This window comes from Capra hircus, chromosome 24, assembly GCF_001704415.2.
Source record: "Capra hircus breed San Clemente chromosome 24, ASM170441v1, whole genome shotgun sequence".
Classification (NCBI taxonomy): Eukaryota; Metazoa; Chordata; class Mammalia; order Artiodactyla; family Bovidae; genus Capra; species Capra hircus.
In genome coordinates, this window is record NC_030831.1 from 38,961,203 (window position 1) to 38,985,473 (window position 24,271).

Here is a 24,271-nt window from a genome sequence, read left to right on the forward strand (position 1 = left end):
TCATCCAGATTCTTATCCAGGCTCTACTGGCTCTTCAAAACTGACTACCCTCTCAATGGCATTGGTTATCTCCTCACACTGCCATGATTCAAACTTGGTTGTTTGAAAAAATGATACCTTAAGGAAAAGAAGAAAGTCATTGAGACAACTGATTTAGAATAGGGAAGATTAGTGTCATCTGAAGTATGGGAAGTTCAAAGTGTAAAGTGGATATTTACCTAGAGGAAGATGTCCAGTGGGAATTGTGAATGGAGGACAGAAGTTTATGAGCTAAAGGGTTAACAATATATTCATAAATCACACTTGGCATTTATGAGAGTGAACATGATCAGCCCAAGGGAAGAATTATTAACCTAGGGTCAATGAATCCCCTAAGGGTATTCATGAATTCCTGAATTTATATCAAATATGTTATAAGAATATATTTCTTTAAAAAGAGCCTATAACTTTAAATAGATTCTCAAAAGAGGCTATGATCCAAAATTGTTTTTAAAAGTTGAACCAAGGAAAGGACAAATGAGCATATAAAGAAAGGACTTTAATATGGATAGTGAGGGGATATTTGATTAAAAGCTATTAAACCTGCATTTCTTGAAAACCAATGAGATGCCAGGCAATGTCGTAGGGAATTTAATATGGAAAGTCTCACTTAATCTTCTCAACAGTCCTGTGAGGCTGAGATCACTAATGTGGTTTTACACATGAGATAAATGAAGCTCAGAGATTAAAAGGATTTTTCAAAATCCAACAGTAACTAGGCAACAGGGCAATTCCTGTTCAGAGGGCACGATTCCAAGTTTGGTGCTCAGTATCATAGCTACAGTAAGAACTAGAGAGATGAGTGGTAGGGGGAAAAAATGTGCAACTACCAAGAGACACACTCTTCAGTAGGAAACAGTAACCAGCACAATTTTATGCAGCCTAAAGTAGATTTGATGGGATGGATGTCCATGGAATATTACAGTAACAAAACTTAGCTGCAAGTATCTTTAACAATTAAGTTGGGGAAACCTCAAACATATTTAAAACTTCTAATTATAAGTTAAAATATAATTTCCTTGGCTATTAAAAATCATCCATTTAGAGATTATTCAAAAACTTTTACTAATAATTTCATTTATTCTTTCACCTTCCTTGTTGCCAGGTACTGCACTATAAAGCAGTTTAAACAACTTCAATAAAGTTTTTCATTATGATTGTGTCATTTTTGAGTATTGAACGCTTTTCAGAAAATTGTTACATAACATATACAATGAATAATATTGAAATGTATGAAATATGTTACTATATCTTCAATTCACTGAGTTGATATGATCCAGAGAATGAATTTGGAAATTATCTTGTAAAGAGTAACAGTAACATTTGATAAAAGCATCTTTATTGTGTTAAATGCCAGTTAAGGGATAGTTTTATGGATTAACTGGCATTTAACACAATATGAAAAAGAGAAAGTTTTATGGACGAAAATGTATTTTCTGTAATATGAAACACAAAAACTGTATATTACTGTTTTCTTTAATGTTTTTTAAAACTTAAATTATTCTTTCAGAAAGATCAGGCTACCACCACTTAAATCTCTTGACCAGTATTAATATCAATAAAAATCAATAAAACCAATATCATGTGCTTTATAACATAATGCAATAGAAAGTACCCAACACCATTTATGAGATATTTTAGCCTAAAAAAATTAAACCTGTATCTCATAGAATCATTAGTCTAACTATTAATAGTTAGGAATGTAACAATGGATTTGGACAGGATTATGAAAGATTAGGATATTTCCAAGAGCATGAAGTGAAGTTGGAGGGGTAGCTGGCTGGAGCTGAGAAGGTCAAGAATGGGTTGTTGACTACAATACTGAAATTGAGAAAGAATACATAGTAGGAATGGAATTGAACGATATCATGGAAAGAAGGAGGGAGGGATATGCATGTGGGGAAGAGGAAGACGTGGTGATTATTAAGTACTTTTGTTCACATCCTCCCAATGCGGTAAGCTAAATAAAATAATTTACAATTTTTCAAATAAAAAGTCATACTCAGAAATGTCAAGTAAATTCACAAAGATCACATATTTATTTAGTCACAAATCTGTGTGTATGTGTGTGTATGTCTGTGGGCACCCTGTCATGTCCAACTCTCTGTGACCCCATGAACTGTAGTCTGCCAGGTTTTTCTGTCCATGGAATTTTCCAGGCAAGAATAGTGGAGCGGGTTGCCATTTCCTATTCCATGGGATCTTCTCAACCCAGGGATCGAAACCCCATCTCTTGTGTCTCCTGCACTGGCATACGGATTCATCACCCCTGTGTCCAGGGCTGCACAAAACCTTCTGACTATAAATCTAGTAGAAAACCAGCGCTCATTTTACTTAGATGCTCTTTTATCCTGGATTAGAACACAGGCAGAGGCATGAAAGCTAAGAGTCCTTCCTGAAAACGTGAGCAAAACAGACTCTTCTAAAAATAGTGAAAATTTTTTTCCTATACATGCACTTTGTCCTCTAATTGAAAGCTGCCTCAATTCATGCTTGTCTAATGAGGTGCAATACAGTCATGCCTGAAATAACTTTGGGTAATGAGACAACTTTCATTAATCTACTTATGAAAGAGTCTGTTCATTAATTAGCCTGGACAGCACAAAAGCCAAAACAGTGACACTCCTGTTTCAGACTGACAACCAGAATCTAATTAGAAATTGGTGGCTGAAAGGACTCAAACACCCCCACTTGCACTGATACTGGCCTACAGGTGCTCAGCCATGAGGCTAACGCATTTCACATGTAAGAAAGCTTGGGCAGAGGAGCAGGGCGTGAAGGGGTGGGTGGCAGAGAGCACTGTCAAGGTCAGGGCCAGCTTTCAGGCAAGCTCCTTCATCTCCCAAGATAAGAGGGCTATTAGGAAAGTAGGGGGCTTCCCAGGTGGTACGCAAGTGGCAAAGAATCCACCTGCCAATGCAGGAGGTGTGGGTTCGATCCCTGGGTTGGGAAGATCCCCTGGAGAAGGGCATAGCAACCCACTCCAGTATTCTTGCTGGGAGAATTCCATGGACAGAGGAACTGGCAGGCTACAGCCCATGGGGTCGCAAAGAGTCAGCCACAACTGAGCACACACACACAGAAGAGTAGAATGAAAAACTCATTGCTTCATCTTTCTTCTCTCTGCGTGTGCTTTGCTCTTTCCCTCCCTGGCTCTCTTTAATCACACACACACACACACACACACACACACACACACACACACACTACTGCCACTATCACACATGATCACGTAGCTGTTTTCAAAACTACATGTCACTATAGAAAACAGACTTGTGGTTACCAAGGGGAGGGGAGTGTGATGGAGGAGGACTGGGGTGAGAGCTTGGGGTTAATAGATGCAAACTTACATACAGGATGGAAAAACAAGGTCCTGCTGTATAGCACAGGGAACTATATTCAATATCCTATGATAAACCATGATGGAAAAGATTATGAAAAATAGTGTGTGTATATATATACATATAACTGAATCACTCTGCTATACAGCAGAAATTAATGAGTTTTAAATCAACTATACTTGAATAAAATAAGGAATTTTAAATCATGTAAGTAATAATGTGAGTTGTTGTTCAGGCACCTAGTCATGTCCAAGTCTGTGACCCCATGAACTGCAGCACGCCAGGCTTCCCTGTCCTCCATTATCACCTGGAGTTTGCTTAAACTCATGTCCATTGAGTCGGTGATGCCATCCAACCATCTCATCATCTGTTGCCCCCTTCTCCTCCTGTCTTCAGTCTTTCCCAGCATCAGGGTCTCTGCCAATGAATAGGTTCTTCACATCAAATGGTACTGGAGCTTCAGCTTCAGCGTCAGTCCTTCCAATGAATATTCAGAGTTGATTTTCTTTAGGATTGACTGGTTTGATTTCCTTGCTGTCCAAGGGACTCTCAAGAGTCTTCTGCTTATATTCTTACTCAACTGATCTTTTATTTCCCACAAATTCTAGGTTAACAAAATAACCAATTTCAATGCCTCCCTCCCTCCCTCTCTCTTTCTCTCCTCCTCCCACTATTAAACAAAAACAAAAACTGCCCAAATTAACCTTTCAATGACTCCTAAACACTCGTTCTTTCAGAAAAGGAAGAAAAAGTCCGTTCTGAGGCAAGAGATGATTATTGAGTGATTTTAAAGATCAAGGGAGTTCATTTATGTTCAAGACTAATATTCTGAGGAAAAGGCACTTCAGTATTATCAATTCCTTTTAAACCATTTTACCTAAGTTGAATTGCCTCTTTTATGTAAGTATGTTGTATAATATTTCTTTGCCTTTCAGCTGTATGTGGGCTTGTGCTTTTCTCATAATATTTTCTTAAGCAACTCAACTGGGTCTAATTCCCAGGTTTTCATCTTGAAATCATGAGACAACCCATTACCCCTTAACCCATGCCCCATTAGAGAGTCTCTGAAAGCTGAATCAGGCAGTAGGTCTTTGGCAAGAAAATGAATTATTCTGTAACAATTTACTGCTTTCTAAAGAAACGTGGCACACAGAATACCTAACTTTGTTCAAGATAAATATATATTGAGTGAATGGAATAAGGACTGAATTGGGAGTTTTGTTATTGTCACAAAACAGAGACTTAAATACTCAAAGGAACACCCAGTCTGAGCTTTCTAAAAGGAGGAAATGTCTTTAGACTCTTCATTTCCAAGATACACACCTGGCATGAGAAGGTATACAAGCATCATTCATTCATTCATACTCATCTCATGTAAGGTGTAAGCATTTGGACTTCCCCGGTGGCTCAGTGGGAAAGAATCCGCCAAGGCAGGGGACACAGAATTGATCCCTGATCCAGGAGGATCCCACATTCTGTGGAGCAACCAAGCCTGTGCTCTAGAGCCCGAAAACTACTGAACCCACGTGCCACGATTACTGAGGCTCACCTACCCTAGAGCCTGTGCTCGGCAAGAAGAGAAGGCACCGCAATGAGAAGCCTGCATCTAGAGAGTAGCCCCCACTTGCTACAACTACAGATAAGCCCACACAGCCACGAAGACCCAGAGCAACCAAAATTAAATTAATGTTTAAAAAAAGAAAAGAAATGTAAGCATTCAGTTTGTGATTCACAATACTTGGGAATTCAGGCCTGCCTATATTTCAATTCATAGTCATCCTCCTCACACTGAGGATGGATCCTTCCCACCTCTCAAATCCCAGCTCTGATCTCATCATCTCTTGAATGCTATGCGGCAGTCACAACACTCTCCTTGAGTCAGCCCCGCTCTGCTCGTTTTCACATTCCCTTCCTTTGTTCACTGCAGCTCCTAATATACAATCACCAAAGCCTCTTCCTACTTCCTCCTGGGCACATGCCTAGGCCACCATCTTTCCCAGCCCTCCTTACAACCCCTAAAGCTACATGATTGACTTCTGGCCAACGGAGGGTGGGTGAGAGTGACACTATGTTTCTTCCAGGCCCGGGCCTTAACAACAACCAGCATGAGGCTTCAGAATGCCTGCAGAGGGTTCTGGAGAACACAGAGGATGGAGCTGAGTTATGGAAGGAACCTGGGTCTCTGAATCATTGGCCCTGGAGGAGACTGAACCAAAAGAGTCATTCGGCCAGGAGCACTGTGTAGAACTGATGTATAAATGAGAAATAACTTCCATTGCCTTACCCCACTGAAATGCGGGGGTTGTCTGTTACAGTGGTTAATCTACATGACTCATATTCTCACGTTGCGCCTTCTTCCTGGCAGGTCCATTTCAACCTTTTCTATTTGACAAAGGCCTTCTGAGCTTTCACACTTACTTTAAGGAACAACTTCTACCTGAAAGTCCTCTCTCTCCCTGCCTTTGGTAAACTTACTGTTCCCTCATTTTCTGCTCTTATCTCCCTCTAAAGTCAGTATTTGTGGACCCCATGGGCAGAGCAGAGTGCCTACACCACAGTGAGGTGAATCGAAGAATTAAAGACTGAATTCTTCCCCCAATTTCTTCCCTTTGATGCTCCGGAACTGGACTCCTGGAAACTCCTTGCTTTTCTCATCATCCTGCTCTGTACCACTGCTGTTACACTGAGGATGGCCTTCACTCCTTGCTTGCCAGGTTGAACACACTCACTCTTGGACTGTGGGAGGAATGACACCACCACAGTCTTACAGATGGAAATAATTTATGCTCGCAGGATGTATATGTTTACACTAAGTTTGACAAAACTAGTTTTTTCCAAACCAAGTAAAAATCTAGATCCATGTTTCCACTCATAAAAGAAGGCAATGTATCCAGCATCCATGATACCTGGAGAGAGTCTCTCCTCCCTTTGGTTACAAGAGTGTCTAAGGGTCCTAAAATGAAAGTGAAAGTGTTAGTTGCTCAGTCGTGTCCAACTCTTTGCAACACCGTGGACTGTAGCTCGCCAGGGTCCTCTGTCCATGGGATTCTCCAGGCAAGCATACTGGAGAGGGGAGACATTCCCTTCTCCAGGGGATCTCCCTGACCCAGGGATTGAATCCACATCTTCTGCACTGCAAGCAGATTCTTTACCATCTGAGCCATCAGGGAAGCCCCCAAATTGAGAATTCCTGTGTGCTTTACAATTTGGTCATCACTAAGTCCGTTATTACCTGGTCTTTTGGGGGTAAGAGAGGGCAGGACTCTGTTCCCCTTGACCCCACATCCAGTAAACTTGAGGCCAGTGATACCAAGCCTGGTTCCTAATGGAGCATAAGGAAGAGGAAAGTATCTCATCTACTGTCTGAATTCTTTTCATCTAAATTAGTCAATAGGAAAACAAGGCACAATTCATTTTGCTAACTGGGTTTTCTGCCACAAAAAATTATAAAATGTTGGTTAAAACAGCAGACATACTAACACTGCTGCTTAGGAAAATCATTTTACTTCTACACATTATGATTTTCTAAAAGGGGCAAAAATGAAGAAAGAATGGGAATGGAGGGCTGATAGTCACCTTTAAGCTTTCTAAAAGCAAATTTAAACTATTTAACCGACAAAAAGTTGAAACGAATTTACCTTCTGTCAGAAACAAGTAAAAAGTAATTGAAAAACTAAACCATGGCCCAGAGCTTCTACTATTAGATCATAAATATTCAGAAGAACCTCTAAATAAAACAAAGCAATATTTATTCTACCTTGAGAGATAGCCTCCTCCCCAAGGCAAAATCGGCACAATCAAATAAGCAAACAAAAGGCAACCCTGACAACCGCCTTTCTGTATAAAATTCACCATCTTCCGGTGCCCTCTTTCACCTACCAGGCCCTATTCAAAGCATCAGGATACAAAGATAAATAATAGATCATTTCAGCTCACAGTGAGTTCCAAGCTTGGAAGGTGAGAGATGCAGGCAAATACCTATACAATGTAAAAAGTGAGACAATCATGGAAGAGAGAAAGCACAAGGAATTATAAAGCTGATGGAGAAAAGACTCAGCATCTTTGGATGAGAGGAACACAACACCATGATGCTTCTTCCACCGCTGCTGCTGCGGAGTATGTTCCTTTGCATTTACTGGGAGCCCATCAGACTCACATTGCCTTACATCACTCACTTCCTCCGGAATTAGAGCTTATGACATTTTTATATCTAGAATGAACACATGGCATGTGAGCAAAAACCCAGTTTCTGAATTTAGTAACAAACACTCCTTGCCATCTGATATTTTCAAAAGTACATTCAACATCATTCATAATAAAATTAATTCTTACATACCAGCTTGAGTACCTTTCTACTAAAAAGATTCAACGTTTGCAACCCATTTGTTGCAGTTTATTTTTTAACTGTTTAACTGCCAATGAAACACACCTGTCATAGCATCAAAACAATACAGAAGGGTTTGAAATAAAAAGTAATATTTTACTCCAACAGAAATTAGTGGCTGAGAGGTATTACACCTGAAATGCTCATATGAGAAGAGAAGTACTGTCAAAGTTTTAAAAATCAACAAAGTATGAGTTAAGATTGTCCCACCTGAGGAACAGATGAAAAGGAAGGAAAATATGACCAGAGTCTGGGAAAACTGAGACACTGGCAAGCATGTCAGTATCTGTATAATGAGTGTTCCAGCTGGCAAGGAAACAGATAAAGGGGCAGAAATAATATCTGAAGAGATAGTGACCCCAAACTTCCCAAATTTGTTTAAAAAAAATTCATTTACATATCTAAGAAGTTCAATCAACAAGTAGTATGATCCCAAAATGATGTATATCATAAGTAAGCTGCTGAAAGATACAGACAGACAAAGAGAATGCTGAAAGCAGTGAAAGGAAAGACTTGGCAAGGGGTATAAAAGGACCCCCAGTGTGATTAGCAGCTGACTTCACATCGCAAACCATGGCGGTCGGAGGGCATTGAGATGATACATTCACAGCGCTGAAAGAGAAAGACCGTAAACCAAGAGTTCTACGTCGGCAAAGTTATTCTTAAAGCATACGAGAGATAGTAAGATATCCCCAGGTTTAACAACAACAACAAAAAAGGAAAACAGAACTTGTCACTAGCAAGCCTACCCTGAAAGAAATACTAAAGAAAATCCTTTAGGCTGAAATAAAAGGATATTAGACAGTAACTCCAATTCACATGGGGGAGAAAAAAAGAGCCCTGGTAAAGATAATATTGATAAAGATAAAAGGCCACATATGTGTATTTTTATTTGTACCTCTTTCTCCTCTTCTATCTGACCTAAAAGACAGCTGCATGAAACAATAATTCTAAAACTATGCTGATGGGCTTATGATATATAAAGATGAAATGTGGATGACAGTGGCACAGAAGAGGGGACGGAACAAAGCCATATGAAAAGAGCTTTGTATACTGTTATACTATGTTGCTTGAATATAAGTAATAATCTGAACACAAGGTAATGTGTTCACTGTAATGCCCAAGGCAGCCACTGAGGAAATAACTGTTTAAAATTCAGTAAAAGAAACAAGGGAATTAAAATGATACAATATAAAGTATTTCTTTTAGAGAAGGCAATTACAAAGGCAGGAATGAAAAATAAGATGTAAGATGCAAATATCAGACAAAAATCCTATCTTATAATAGTAATTAAATGCAAAGGGACTAATCACTCCTCAACAATGAAAAGACTGTCAGACTGAATTTTTTTTCAATATAGGCTACCTACAAGAGACACACTTCAGATCCAAAGGCACAAGTAGGTTCAAGTGAAAGGATGGAAAGATTTCAACATGTAAAATTATTGGAAGAGGGCTTCGGTCACTGTCCTAACATCAGTCAAAATGATAGCATTTAAAACTAAATTGTTAACGGAGACAAAGAAGGACACTTAAAAATGAGGCAAGGGTCAACCTCTCTAGGAATGACAATTATAAACACGTATACACCAAAAGAGACAATTCAAAAATAATGGGGACTTGAACTACAGAGACAGAATGAATTAAATTCCAACAACAGAAAAACTAGCTAGCAGATCCATGAGCCAAAAAAAGACCTGAAAAATATTTCAACATTAAAAACTAATTAGATCTATCAGACATCAGTAGAAACCTTCGCAAGAGCAGAAAACACTTTCTCCTCAAGTTCACATGGAACACTGTGCAGGACGGAACTCTTATAATTCAACAGCAATCCACAATAAAAAGGCAAAGACCCAAGTGTAAAACTAGCTTAAGGGTTTGAACAGACTTTTTTTCCCAAGGAAGATATACAAATATCCAATAAGCCCTTAAAGAGAAGCTCAACATCACCCCTCACCACAGACATGCAAATCAAAATCACAGAGATACCACTTCACACCCACTAGAATGGCTACCACACACACACACACACAAAAAACCATGGTATGAGGTGTAAATGGATTGAATGCTCATAAATTTAGTGATGGGAATGAAAATGGAACAGCAGCTGTGGAAAACAGTTCAGCTGTTTCTCAAAAAAGTCAAGCTTACTTGAGGGACCTGGAGCAGCCTACGGAGAGAGCCGTGTTGAGAAGGACCAGCCCACATAACAGCTGGGCTCCCATCCAGAGCCGGTTCCAGCTTGCCAGCAGCGTGAGTGAACCATCTCAAAAGTGGGCCCCCCAGCTCCCACCTGAGCAGCCCCAGCTGAAACCATGTCGAGCAGAGACAAACCATCCCAGCTCAGGTGTGCCTGAATTCCAGATTCATAAGCAAAATGAATTAATGTCGTTTTTAAGTCACACAAAAAAAGTCAGGCATACTGTTACATGTGATCCAACAACTCTACTAAGTATTTACTCAAAAGAAATGAAAATGTATCTACATACAAAACTTTGTATATGAAGGTTTACTGTAGCATTATTTATAGTTATCAAAAAGCGGAAAACTCAAACGTCACTGAGTCGTGTCCAACTCTTTGCAACCCCATGGGCTGTAGCCCACCAGGCTCCTCTGTCCATGGAATTCTCCAGGCAAGAATACTGGAGTAGGTAGCCACTTCCTTCTCCAGGGGATCTTCCCAACCCAGGGATCAAGCATGGGTCTCCTGCATTGCAGGCAGATGCTTGACCATCTGAGCCACCTCAACATGGATGAATCTTAAAAACATTATGTTAACAGAGGAATAGATATATAAGATGTGGTACATTTATACAATGGAATATTACTCAGCCAGTAAAAAGAAAGAAATAATGTCATTTGAAGCATCACAGATGGACATAGAGAGTGTCATACTAAGTGAAATAAGTCAGACAGAGAAGGAGAAATATCATATGACATCTCTTAAATGCAGAATCTGAAAAGAAATGGTAGAAGTGAACTTACAAAACAGAAACAGACTCGCAAACGTAGAGAACAAACTTATGATTTCCAAGGCGGAAGGATGGGAGAGAGGGATAGTTAGGGAGTTTGGGATAGACATGTACACTCTGCTACATTTAAAATGGACAACCAGTCAGGACCTATGTATATAGCACAGGGAACTCTGCTTGGTGCTATCACAACATTGTTAATCGGCTATACCCCAATACAAAGTTTAAAAAAAAAGTTTTTTTAATGGATTACCAACAAGGACCTATTGTATACCTCAGGGAATTCTACTCAATATTACGTGACAACCTGGATGGGAGGGGAGTTTGGGGGAGAATGGATACATGTGTATGTGTGGCTGAGTCCCTTTGCTGTCCACCTGAAACTATCACAACATTGTTAATTGGTTTTACCCCAATACAAAATGTTTTGGGTGTAAAATAAAATAAAAATAATATTTTTAAAAAAGCTTCCCTGGTGGTTCAGATGGTAAAGAATCTGTCTGCAATACAGGAGACCTGGGTTCAATTCCTGGATCAGGAAGATCCCCTGGAGAAGGGAATGTCTACCCACCCCAGTGTTCTTGCCTGGAGAATTCCATGGAAAGAGGAGCCTGGCGGGCTACAGTCCATGGGTTTGCAAAGAGTCAGACACGACTGACCAACTAACACTTTCACTTTCAATATAAACATGCACACACACAACATTATATGAAGTGAAAGAAACCAGACACAAGTGATCATATACTGTATGACCATTTATATCAAATGGAAATCCACAGGGACAGAAAACAGATTAGTGGTTGCCAGGGGCTGGTTGGGGCATGGGAGCAGGGGAATAGAGAGCAAGTGCTTAAAAGGTATGGGGCCTTTGGCCAAGATTAAATGTTCTAGAGGCTTTTGTGCCAATGATCATACAACTTTGCGAGTATCCTAAAACTTTTGGATCACACTCTTTAAAAAGGGATTTCAGGTTATATGCATTACGTCTCAATTTAAAAGTTGCCATGGTTTTACTACCAACAAATGCCACTAATACAGTCCTGGAAATGTGAAATTACTATATGCAGTGGAAAGATCCACATGTTGGGTACCCAGCACACACGAGACATCTTATAAGCATTATCTCCTCCAGCCCTCACCTCATCGCTCTTGCATAAGTAAACTGGGGTTTCAAGATGTAAAATAACTTGTCCAGAGTCATATTACTAAAATGGAAGGAGATGAATTTGAATTTAGATCATCTGATTCCAAATTCTCTATTGTCTGCCGCCCCACAACTTGTACTGAGGAACAAACTGTGTCCTAATTAGGACCACGGCAAAAGGTCTGTTTATGTGACGACAGTGAAAACTGAAGGCGAGTCTCATATAGCAAGGGAATGATAAGCCAAGAAGGAGAGGCTCAGTCTTTTTGCCTTTGCATTTCTACCAAAGCTCTTACATTCAAGCTGATGTATATTTACTGTTGCCAGACATGTCTTTAATTACTGCCATATTCAATTTGTAAGTATATTTCTTGATCTAAATAACAAAGTGCTTATAGTAAGCCATGTCATGCAGTGTCAGAAGCAGAATTACAAAGTACTTCTGTAAACCAGGTATCTGGATGTCATCATATAAAGGAAGGATCTCAGTGTAGCAGCTGCTGGTCCTGACCTTGACATTCACGGAGAGAAGTCCCAAAGGTGCGCTGCTCTTTAATCTGCTTTGCCACCAAAGTGACCCTTGGCTTTCATTCTTTAACAAATCATTAGTCATAGCACAGATGCATATCAGAGAGATGAATTTTAAATGGCCAGATCCTGAATCTTGCAAACTCCATGTGCTTATGTGAGGAGAGAGGCATACTTATTAGGCCTGTCTCCTGGAGATTTCTTTCTAGTTATAATGAAAAAAAAATTAGATAGAAAGTGTCCTTTCTATTTTCCTATCTATCTCTATCCATCCGTCCATCCTATCTATTTATTTGCAGGGCAGGAACACAGACACAGACAAAAAAGGAACAGATTTGTACACACAGTGGTGGAAGGGGAGGGTGAGACCAACTGGAAGAGTAGCGTTGACATATATACCCTAACATGTGTGGAGTAGATAGTGGGAAGCTGCTACATAGCACAGGAAGCTCAACTCAGTGCTCTGTGATGACCTAGGAGGGTGGGAAGGAGGTTGGGGGTGGGAGGGAGTTCCAAGGGGATGGGGATATATGTATACATACGGCTGATTCATTTCATTGTACAGCAGAAACTAACATAATGCTGTAAAGCAATTATACTCCAATTTTTTTAAAAGCCAGAAAGAAAGAAAGTATCCTATGCCATAGCTGTCTTTTAAACAAGGTAATGCAATCAAATGAGGACAACTTTTTTCCTAGGTCATAATGTCCCTAGAACTTTTCTTTCTGTCCTACAGAGCTTAATTACTATTTTAGTAGACACATCTTAGGAAGATATTGATAGATCACACAAAAATATTAGAACTGACCTAAGGAATAGATTTTGTGAAATAATTTTGGTCAACAGAATAGTTCTAAAGGGTGACTAGGAGTATGAACTTATTAGGCTCCCAAAACCACCCCCTCAAAAGTAAAACCAGTATCTTATCCAAATGTAACTCTAGCATGACTTGTTGCCTTCACTTCCAACCAAATTGCCCCCAGCCTTCTAAAAAGTCACACCAATGTTACCATGTCTAACTCACTAACTCAGGAACATAATTTCCCATTTTCTAGCACCATGTTCACAGTCAAGGATTTATAAAGTACCAATTACACAGGGAAACAGAAGAGGGTATGATGAAAGAATTTTGAAATCCCAACAGAAAATTCAGCAGCCAAACACAGCTGGGGCTTCAATCTGATCAACTCAGAGTTCAGAAATATATCCTAAATTAGAACCTCTTTTCAGTCTGATGAGGTATATTGATGCATTGTTTCCCAGAATTCTCCTCCTTTATTTGTTTGGTTTTTTTTTTTTTTGCATACTCTTTTTCCATGTAAATTGTGCAAAATAATCTCTTGGCACTTTTCCATACCTTATATAAACCTTTTGGAAAATTCCTAACAATTATTTTCTACAGCCTCAAGAGCAGCTGCTTAATCAAGAAAAAAAAAAATGCTTAAATTTTACTGATGATGAACTGAAGGTGGAAAATACCACTCTTCTATGAATAATCACTAAGTAATAACACTGAATATTTATTGCATCTTCCTATATGCTAAGTAATGCGCACAGCAGTAAAGGTATCATTATTAAAGTGGATTTCCCAAGGAAAGGATGTGGTGGGCAAAAATGACAAGGCAGGACCTTCCATTGAGAACATCAAGGGTAAAGTCTTGGAGGCTTTAGCTCCTATGCACACTTGTTATTGTTCAGTTGCTAAGTTGTGTCTGACTCTTTGTGACCCCATGGACTGCAGCACGCCAGGCTTCCCTGTCCTTCACCATCTCCCAGAGTTTGCTCAAACTCATGTCCATTGCGTCAATGATGCCATCCAACCATCTCATCCTCTGTCATCCCCTTCTCCTCCCGCCCTCAGTCCTTCCCAGCATCAGGGTCTTTTCCAATGAGTCAGCTCTTCGCATCAGGTGGCCAAAGTATTGGAGCTTCAGCTTCAGTATCAGTCCTTTTACTGAATATTTACAGTTGGTTTCCTTTAGGATTGACTGGTTTGATGTCCTTGCAGTCCAGGGGACTCTCAAGAGTCTTCTTCAGCACCACAATTCAAAAGCATAAGTAGAGAGCTGCAAACAGTTCCCTATGTCTGGAGAAAATGACATGAGATAAAGAAGGACTATATGAACAATTATGTTTACATATGTATAAAATATACTTGAGAAGATCCAAAAAGAATTTCACATTGCTTTGCCTGGGGAAAGAACAGTGCCCATCTGGGATAGATGAGATTCTTTGTGCCATTTAACATTCTACTACAAATTTTTCAATCAAAAAACTAATAATAAAATTACTCAATGAGATGTTTCATTAATATTACTTCTGCAGTATCATGAAAAATAAATCTTCTAGGGAGAGGAAAGAGCCTTATGCTGAGCAAAAGCAGAACAAGTCAAGAAGGAGAGGAATGACTCAATGGGCAACAGGAAATAGAGTAAACAGGAATACATTCAATAATTGCTAACTTGGGGGTCAACCAGGTTCAAGGCCCATTAATTTGCAGAGAATTTTCTCCATCATTATACAACTTTTGTGTAACCACCAGTAAGCAACTGGCTGAAAAGTGAACTTGCTGAATATGGATCAAAGGCAAGGAGGGATGGAAGTTGTGGGGATCAGAGAGAAAGGTGCGGGGGTTAGTCATGCACCTAACAAAGCCAGGTGAGAAATGATGAACTGAGTAAGCAATGACTGGAAATTCTAAAGATGCCTAAGAACAGATGTGGTGGAAATGAAGGAGGGAAAGAGCCAAAAGAAGGGAGATCTTGGTCAGCCAAAGAGACCAGGTTTATTAGTTCAGAGAGGAGCCTAGGTGTGGTCATGAGGGAGGCTGACTAAAGAGCCACGAAGGTAACACCTAGCAGAACTGGGCGGGTCCGGGAACTTCAAGTCTTCAATGGCTAATCGGGTCCGGGAACTTCGTGTCTTCCAATGGCTAATCGGGTCCGGGACCTTCGCGTCTTCAGTGGCTAATGTGGCTTGTATGGATGTGTTGCCTAGAATGACCTTTGTTGTTTAGTCAATCAGTGTTGTCCAGCTCTTTGCAACCGCATGGACTGTAGCCCACTAGGCTCCTCTGTCCATGGGATTTCCCAGGGAAGACTACTGGGGTGGGTTGCCATTCCCTTCTCCAGGAGATCTTCCCAACCCAGGGATCAAACCCTTGTCTCTTGGATTGGCAGGCAGATTCTTTACCACTGAGCCACCTGGGAAGCCCCAGAATGACCTTAGAACCTGGAATTTCTGGCTCATGACCATAAAAAGGTATTCTTCACATTGACCTGGAATAAATTTATCTGCAGCTGGGATAACCCTGAGAAAGTACAGATGATTTGGTGGAGGCAGTAAAGGAAAAAAATAAACCTCTTTAATGGACTACAGATGCATGAAAAACTAGTGGCGAAGGTCTCAGGGAAGAAATGTACCAAAGAAGTGACAGCTGAAGCAGGACTTGAAGTTTAAAAAAAGAATTAAACTGGCAAAAAACAAACACACACTTTGGGGAAAGCATTTCAGCCTGAGAGAAGGGTATAAACAGAGCCTAGGATCTCTGTATCTGTCCTTACCCAGCTTGAAATTTTTTTTTAATTTTTTTTTTAATTTTAAAATCTTTAATTCTTACATGCGTTCCCAAACATGAACCCCCCTCCCACCTCCCTCCCTATAACATCTCTCTGACCCAGCTTGAAATTTGAAACTGTGAAATTCTATCATTCTTTCATCCTTATATACAAGCCACTCTTTGATTTGTCTTTTCTTTCAGACAAATTCACCCCCTCCTTTGTGGGGCACATACTAATGGGCACATAATAAATAAGCGGGCACTTCTGAGATCTATTTGTTTCATGTTCCAATTATTTTTATTTGTTTCCTTCCCACATGAAGGAGACCACAGCCCAGCCTAGCAATTAGATGAGAAATTCTTTAAACTGGCTGCAAATTATACAATGAGTATATTATAAATGTAATTTAAATGATTAGAATCTGAATTAAACCTGCTTTGTGAAATTCAACATCTAAGAAGTGTCTATAGCACTTGAAGAAGGAAGTTGTTCAAAAGTCTTGGGGGGAGGCTTTAAATATATATAATTCAAGAGGAACTGGTGTATATAGTTTGTGAGGTTGGAGCTGAGTTGACAGGCCAAAATAATTCATAAAATTATGAATGTGCCTCCAACAACTGTATGCTGCTGCTAAGTCATTTCAGTCATGTCCGACTCTGTGTGACCCCATAGATGGCAGCCCACCAGGCTCCTCTGTCCACAGGATTCTCTAAGCAAGAATAGTATGGGTTGCCATTTCCTTCTCCACCAACAACTGTATATATCAAGATAAATCACAGAGGATTGGAGCTTCTACCCCAATAAGGGAGGATATGAAACATTTGAGACCATATTTTAAATTCCAGTATGGCATACAATTCTTAACCATTCTTTTCAACAGCTAAAGCTTTAAATAATGTCAGTATAAACAATGTAATTGTAAATTTACAAATAAACACTCCAGTTGTGGAGTTATCAGACACAGATTTTGCTTTTGGCTTGTCTCACTGACCCTCAGTCAGTATGTTAACAATAAAATAAAGTGAGTTTTCTTTGCCACTGACACAAGGCAAATGACTCTCCCACTTTTGACATGTAACTAATTATAACCCTTTCTAAAATAATTGGGGCTTGGTGGGTAAAGAATCCACCTGCAGTGCAGGAGACATAGGAGACGTGGGTTCCATCCTTGGGTTGAGAAGATCCCCTGGAGAAGGGAATGGCAACCCACTCCAGTATTCTTGACTGAAAAATCTTATGGACAGAAAAGCCTGGCAGGCCATAGTCCAAAGGGTTGCAAAGAGTCGGATACAACTGAGCAATTACGCTTTACTAAAATCATTACTAATGATTTTTAGATATTTTATGCAGGTTAATTTTCTATACTAAATAGGAATTATCAGACATAGACTTGCTTTTGGCCATTCTAAGGAATGGCTAAGAATTGTATACCATGAAAGTGAAAGTGAAGTCGATCAGTCATGTCCGACTCTTTGCGACCCCATGGACTGTAGACTACCAGGCTGCTCTGTCCATGGGATTTTCTAGGCAATAGTACTGGAGTGGATTGCCATTTCCTTCTCCAGGGGATCTTCCTGACCCAGGGATCGAACCCAGGTTTCCCGCATTGTAGACAGACGCTTTACCGTCTGAGCCACCAGGGAAGTCATTGTATGCCATATTGGAATTTCAAATACGGTCTCAGATGTTATTTAAGCTAAATAACCTTAGCCTCATGTTCTGTTTCTCAACTCCAAGACAAGGAACTCATCCCAGGATAGCTTCTAACTCAGTGACTAATGCCACAGAAGGAGGGAGACAGAGGAGGTGAGAGAGATGGAGGAAAGAATAATCCAGTTTGCCATGACAGTGTGGTTTAAGGTCAGAGACCCAAAAGTGTAGACAATATTGAGAAAATAGTGGGTGTTCCCATCTAAGTCTAAAGCTGTTTGCACCTAGGAGTCAGCGGAGAAAGATAAAGAGAGATAGATAAAGATTATTGAAATCTAGCGAAATACATCAGAAATTAACTCAAATTTCTAAAAAGTTTGGACTTTAATGGGGAAGTCCTAAATAAATTTATGAACAGAGTGTCTTGATGATTTGGCAGCTGGTGTATTATCTTCTAGGAAAAAGTCTGTGCTTTATAATTTAAAATATAATTTAGGTCGGGAAGATCAAGACCTGAAAACAAATTCAATGTTCCAATAACCAACCATAACAAGCAACTCTCCAGTATGTTCTCTGAGGTTTTACAGGCACTTGGAAGGTAATAGAGGCTTAAGAATGTTCTCTGAGATCAACTCCACATTGACATTTTTTATGTATGGATCTCCTATTTTCTCCTACAAAGACTCACGCCCTTAAAAGGTAGTCTGAGAGGTCATTTGTTAATGAGGTTTAACGAAATCTAGCTTCAAAACATAGATGAGTCAGGAACTTAAATTTATGGGTCTAATAATTGGAAGTAGGCAAACTTTCCTTCCTCTTAAAAGAAGTTTATACACATAATGCAAAACTGATGTCTATTGATTATCTATTCATTTCTCTTAGAATTTTTCCATGTTTACCTATTAGAAAATGAACACTAATTGAAAAGGGGCAGTAAGAATAGCAGCTGCTTCACCTTCCTAGTTCTAACCTAATGCAGCAGCTGTTGCAAAAATTACACATTGTATGTAACAGTTGAGGTATCCATGGCAGAAACTCAGCACAAAATTTTATACCATCAAAACGGCTCAATGGCAGAACAAAAAATGAGTGTAGATGGAGCCATATTCTGAAAGGACAGGATCGAGGATGTTAGGACCATTCGGACTCACTGATTCTTCTTTCATCTGCTTTTTTTTTTTTTAACCTTTTATGTGCTTTTTTTTTTTTTCCTGTGTAGATTTGCTATTTCTTCATGGCTGAAATCATGACCACAGACAATTCTGAGCCTTCCATAAGGGTTCCTCAAGTTTAAACTGATGACATTTTAAAGCTGGATCATTCTTTCTTTGAGGTATCTGTTTTGTGGAATGTAGCCTGTTTAGCAGTCTCTCCCGTCTCTGACCACTGGTCTCCCCTCTCCTGAGCTGTAACAACCAGAAACCAAACATCATCAAGTGTCCCCTGAGGGGAAAAAATGTCCCCACTTGAGAATCACTGCCTTGCAGGCTTAAAGTCAGAGAAGAAGGAGCTGTCATTCACCCAACTTGCATTTGGAAAGATCCTACAGAACTGCTTTGTTCATGTGTGGACCACACACCTATCCTAAACCACACTTTTTGACAAGGAGGAAGAAAGAAAACAACTGTGTGACTTTGGGTTATGTCTTAGGACGTACAAAGCACAAATTATAGCGTAAAAAGGTGACAAATTGATCATCAAAATTAGTTTTACTCTTTGACAGGCACTGATAAAAAAAATGAAAAGCCACAGACAGGCAAAACAAATATCTGATAAAGGATTCTATTCAGAATATAGAACGAACTCTTACTACTCCTTTAAAAGAAGATGGGCAATCCAGTAAAACACTGGCAAAAGATTTGGACACCTCACAGAAGAAGATATGCAAGTGAAAAACAAGCATAGGAAAAGATGTTCACCATCATGAGAAAAATACACATTAAAACCACAATGAGCTACACCCACTAGGATGACTAACATGAAAAGTACCAGCTGTTGGTGTAGATGTTGAGCAATTGGTGGGGATGCACAAAGACAAGGGTAACAGACACTTTGGAAAAGTTTGGCAGTTTCCTATCAAGCTGAACATGTACTTAACATCCAGAAATTCCTCCTCCAGGCATTTCACCAAGAGAAATAGAGCATATGTCTACACAAAGATCTGGAGGCAAATGTTCACAAACTTTATTCACCATGCCAAACTCTGGGAACAAAGCATCAGCTGATGAATAGATACATTGTTGTCCTTCCTTAGAATGGAATGTGTCTCTTTAAATGGAATACAGCAACAAAAAGTAAAAACTATTAATATGTGCAAAAATATGGATGATTCTGAAAACAATTACGCTAAATGAAAGAAGCATGATATACTATACTACCTTATACTGTATGTAATTCTATTCATTTAATATTCTGAAAAGCCAAAACTAAAAGGAGAGAAATCAATTCTAGGATCTAAGAGTAGATGGAAAGAACTCACTATGAAGAAGCAGGAGGAATCCTTTTAAGGAGATGAAAATGTTCTATATCCTCATTGTACTGTGTTTCTATGACTCTGTGCATGCATGCTAAGTCGCTTCAGTCATGTCTGACTCTTAGCAACTGCATCGACCCCATGGAGAAGGAAAACAGTTGCCGTTTCCTACTTCGTAAGTGACTCTGTAGGTGTGTCAAATTTCACCAAACTTTACACTTCAGAGTGAATTTTATTGGGAATGTATGTAAAGAAAACTTTAATGTATCTGATTTAAAACCATATATAATTTTAAAACATATAGCTCAACCCTAAATTTAATATGCCCCAACCACTTTCTTCATGAAATAGGAAGTTCTCCAAAGAAGTCAATACTGGCTGCATATAATGACTTCATTAATTTGTCCATTCATCCAATAGTTGTTTATATTATATCTACTATTTGCTGGGGACTGACCTAATGCTTAGGACACGTCTATGTATAGAACCAAAGATACCTGCATTTAGGGAACTTAGCTTCCAGACACAGAAAAATAGATTTAAAAATAAGGTCTACAAGAGGAAAAAGGAAATTCTATCCTACTCTTGTTGTTTAGTTGCTAAGTCATGTCTGACTCTCTGAGACCCCATGGACCATAGTCTGCCAGGCTCCTCTGTCCATGGGATTTCCCAGGCAACAATACTGGAGTAGGTTGTCATTTCCTTCTCCCGAGGATCTTCCCAATCCAGGGATCAAACCTGATTCTCCCATATTGCAGGCAAAATCATTTACCACTGAGCCACCAGGGAAGCCCTCACGCCTACTCCGGGTGATACAAGAGAAAAAATAGAAAAGAGGGGGAAATGATTAGGAGATAGGGAATAAGCAGAAAAGAGGAGGACTGTGTAGTGTCTGTAAATTTAGGCTTGTTGAGAAGGTGAGCTGTGAGCAAACACAGGAAGATTAGAAATTTAACAAAGGAAAAATCTGGCAGGACTTTTCAGGTGGACAGAACCCTAAAGCAAAGGTCCCATAACAGGAGTGTGATGAAATCATTGAGGAACAATATGGAGACCAGTGTGGCTGGAAAGGAGTGGGGTGGGGGGACATGAAGAGGAGGAAGAAGAGGAGAAAGGGCGGGGGAGAGGGAGGAGGAGAGAGTTTTACAATGTAGGTTTGGTCCTCATTCAAGTACCGTGAGGCCAGAAAAGCAGCAGAAGACTGCCATTAACAAGAGAGTGGTTACTCCCAGCTCCCAAGGGGTAGGGGTTCCCCACACCACACAGAGGAAACCCAAGGGTCCCAGTCGAGAGGCAGAAGGAGTTCAGGGGAAGCACAGACGAGAGCCCTGATTGTGATTTCCTAGGTAAAGAACCGGCGAGGCAGGGTAAGCAGGCCTAGCATTGGCTACGTTAATAATTCTGGCAGGCTTTGGGGTGCAGGGCTGTCCTGAGTTGTCTGGCTCCTGGCCTTGGGCTGATCAGGATAGTGGCTAGTGGCCTGGAATGTGACAGCCTGGAAAGGTAGATGGCTGGAGTGTGGGTACCATTGGCTGGTTTGTATAAAGCAAGATATGCTCACAGATGGTCTCTAAGGACTGAGCAGCCCTGGGAGGGCCATCTCTTCTTGATCATCAAGGCACTAGAAGCTAGAGCATCAAGAATACAGAAGGTTTTCCTCACTGTTTGGCTTCAGTGAAGGTTCAACCAATGACAGGTGCCAGGAGATGGGGTGGAGGAGGAGTGGAAGGATGGGTACTTCCCTGGTTCCAGCTCTTCCAAGTTGTTGCAGGCTGGCTGCATCTCTCCTCTGAAGGCCTCCACCCTTTAGGACAGGCGCTACCCTCTCCAGGTTCAGGTACCCTCCCCATCCCTTGGCCCTTTACACCTGCTAACAGCTCCTCACTTCTGCTTCCTTTGGAATCCAGAACAATTGCTTGTCTGTTTCCTTTAAACCCATCTTCTTTTTTTTTTTTTTTTGCAAACAGGTTTTCTTCATGTCCCCTCAATTATCTTATCTGAATATGCCACCTTCTTCCTGTTCAGACCCTGACTTTTACAAAGACCAAATTCGTTCATGGTGAGATTCAAGTAAGCACCCACTGGACAGATTTGTGAGTTGTCTAGTCTTGGTTCCCTAAAGAGAGTATGATGGACTCACCAAAAAAAGTGTTGACTGGCACTATATCTGACAAGCCATGATTTAATTTAGCCAATGCTTCATCTTCTCCCTAAGGTCCATTCAGTTCTTAAGACTTCAGCACCAGTTCTTAAGACTTCAGCACCAGTTCTTAAGACTAAGAACTAAGCATTCAGTTCTTAAGACTTCTCAATTTCGATCACCAGCATACTTTAACTTCTTGTTTATATTGTAGTATAGCCAATTAACAATGTTGTGACAGTCTTAGGTGGACAGCAAAGCGGCTCAACCATACACATATGTGTATCCATTCTTCCCCAAACCCCCACATCCAAGCTGCCACATAACAGTGAGCAGACTTGCCTGTGTCAACCACCAATATGTTTTAAAGCTATTTCACATACACAAACACACACACACACACACACACACACACACAGCCCCCAAGACGTTATCGTTGTTGTTTTATCACTTTGTATGAACTATCGACAGCAGAGCAATAAAAAGAAATAATAAAGTTGAGTTGAGAGATGAGCAGCTAAGCACTCCCACAAGCTAACCTCTCTATACCTGTAACTGAGACTTACACCGCAGCAATATTACACATGATTTACACATCACAGACCATCAGCAGTGCTGGCAACAAGGCCAGGCCCTGTCTATAATGGTCATGACATGAATGCAAACAGCCTCATGGACCACTTTGTGAATCAATGTGTCATCTCCAGGCAGGGGTGGCCTATAAAACAGTATCACCAGATGGATTCATTGAGCATGACGTCCTCTAATAACAAATTCTCAAAGCAGGCACTATTTTTATTTCCATTTTCAAATGAGGAAACAAAAAAAACACACAGGTTAAGAAATTACCCAAATTCACAGAATTAATAAGTGTTAGAGCTGGGGTAGAATAGAATAATGGATCTTCGATATAAACCAGTAAGTAGATGGTGAGATGAGTCCTCCATTAATCCTTGCTAAAGATGATGCTGGAAAAGACCCTGTTGCCAGGAAAGATTGAGAGCAGGAGGAAAGGGGGGTGACAGAGGAGGAGATGGCTGGATGGCATCACCAACTCAATGGACATGAATCTGAGCAAACTCCAGGAGACAGTGAAGGACAAGGAAGCCTGGCATGCTGCAGTCCGTAGGGTCTCAACGACTCAGACATAACTTAGCGACTGAACAACAACAAAGATTAAATGGCCAATCATGTGTCCTCTTCAGACTCCTTTTCCACATACAGGAAACAGAGATCATAAAAGCGACAATATACAATGCTGTTGTAATGAACTGCATTAAATGAGAAAATGAAAGTGAAGTACTTGGTTTGGTAAACTTTACAGAATACCATTTTCTTAAGTTTCTGGAAATATCTGTCGAATGCAGTTGTTTTCATTAGAGAGTTAACATCTTAATTACTGTTTCTCAATGTTGTCTCCGAGACAATAAAACAAAACATCCATTTCTTCCACATTATAATAAAAAGCTATAAAGTCCACATAGAAGAGGCTATTTTTAATTCTTCAACTTTCATAACAAATGTGCATCCAAACGAAAATTTCAACCAGGGCCAGAGAAAAAATTATGTTTCACAGGTTCCCCAGAGGTGAAAAACCAAACTTTCCTTGGATGTGCCCGGTGGAAAATTTGAACCCCACTCTGAAGAATCTCAGTGTGTTGGGTTGTATCCTACCCTAAAGCCACGCTCTTCTCAGAAGAACAGGGGCTGGAGCAGCTCATGACACTATAGGAAATCCGGCATCTTCTTTACAACATATTCTTGTTTCTCATCCAGTTTTATTATACCTAGTAGGTAAGATGTAGGATGAAATCTACTATTTTTTATTGAAGTGGAGTGATGGAAAATATCGTGAATTCACATGGATTAAAAGCATGTGCTAAGTCACTTCAGTTGTGTCCAACTCAGCAACCCCGTGGACTATAGCCCACCAGGATCCTCCGTCCATGGGATTCTCCAGGCAAGAATACTAGAGTGGGTTGCTGTTTCCTCCTCCAGGAGATCTTCCCAACCCAGGGATCAAACCCATGTCTCCTGC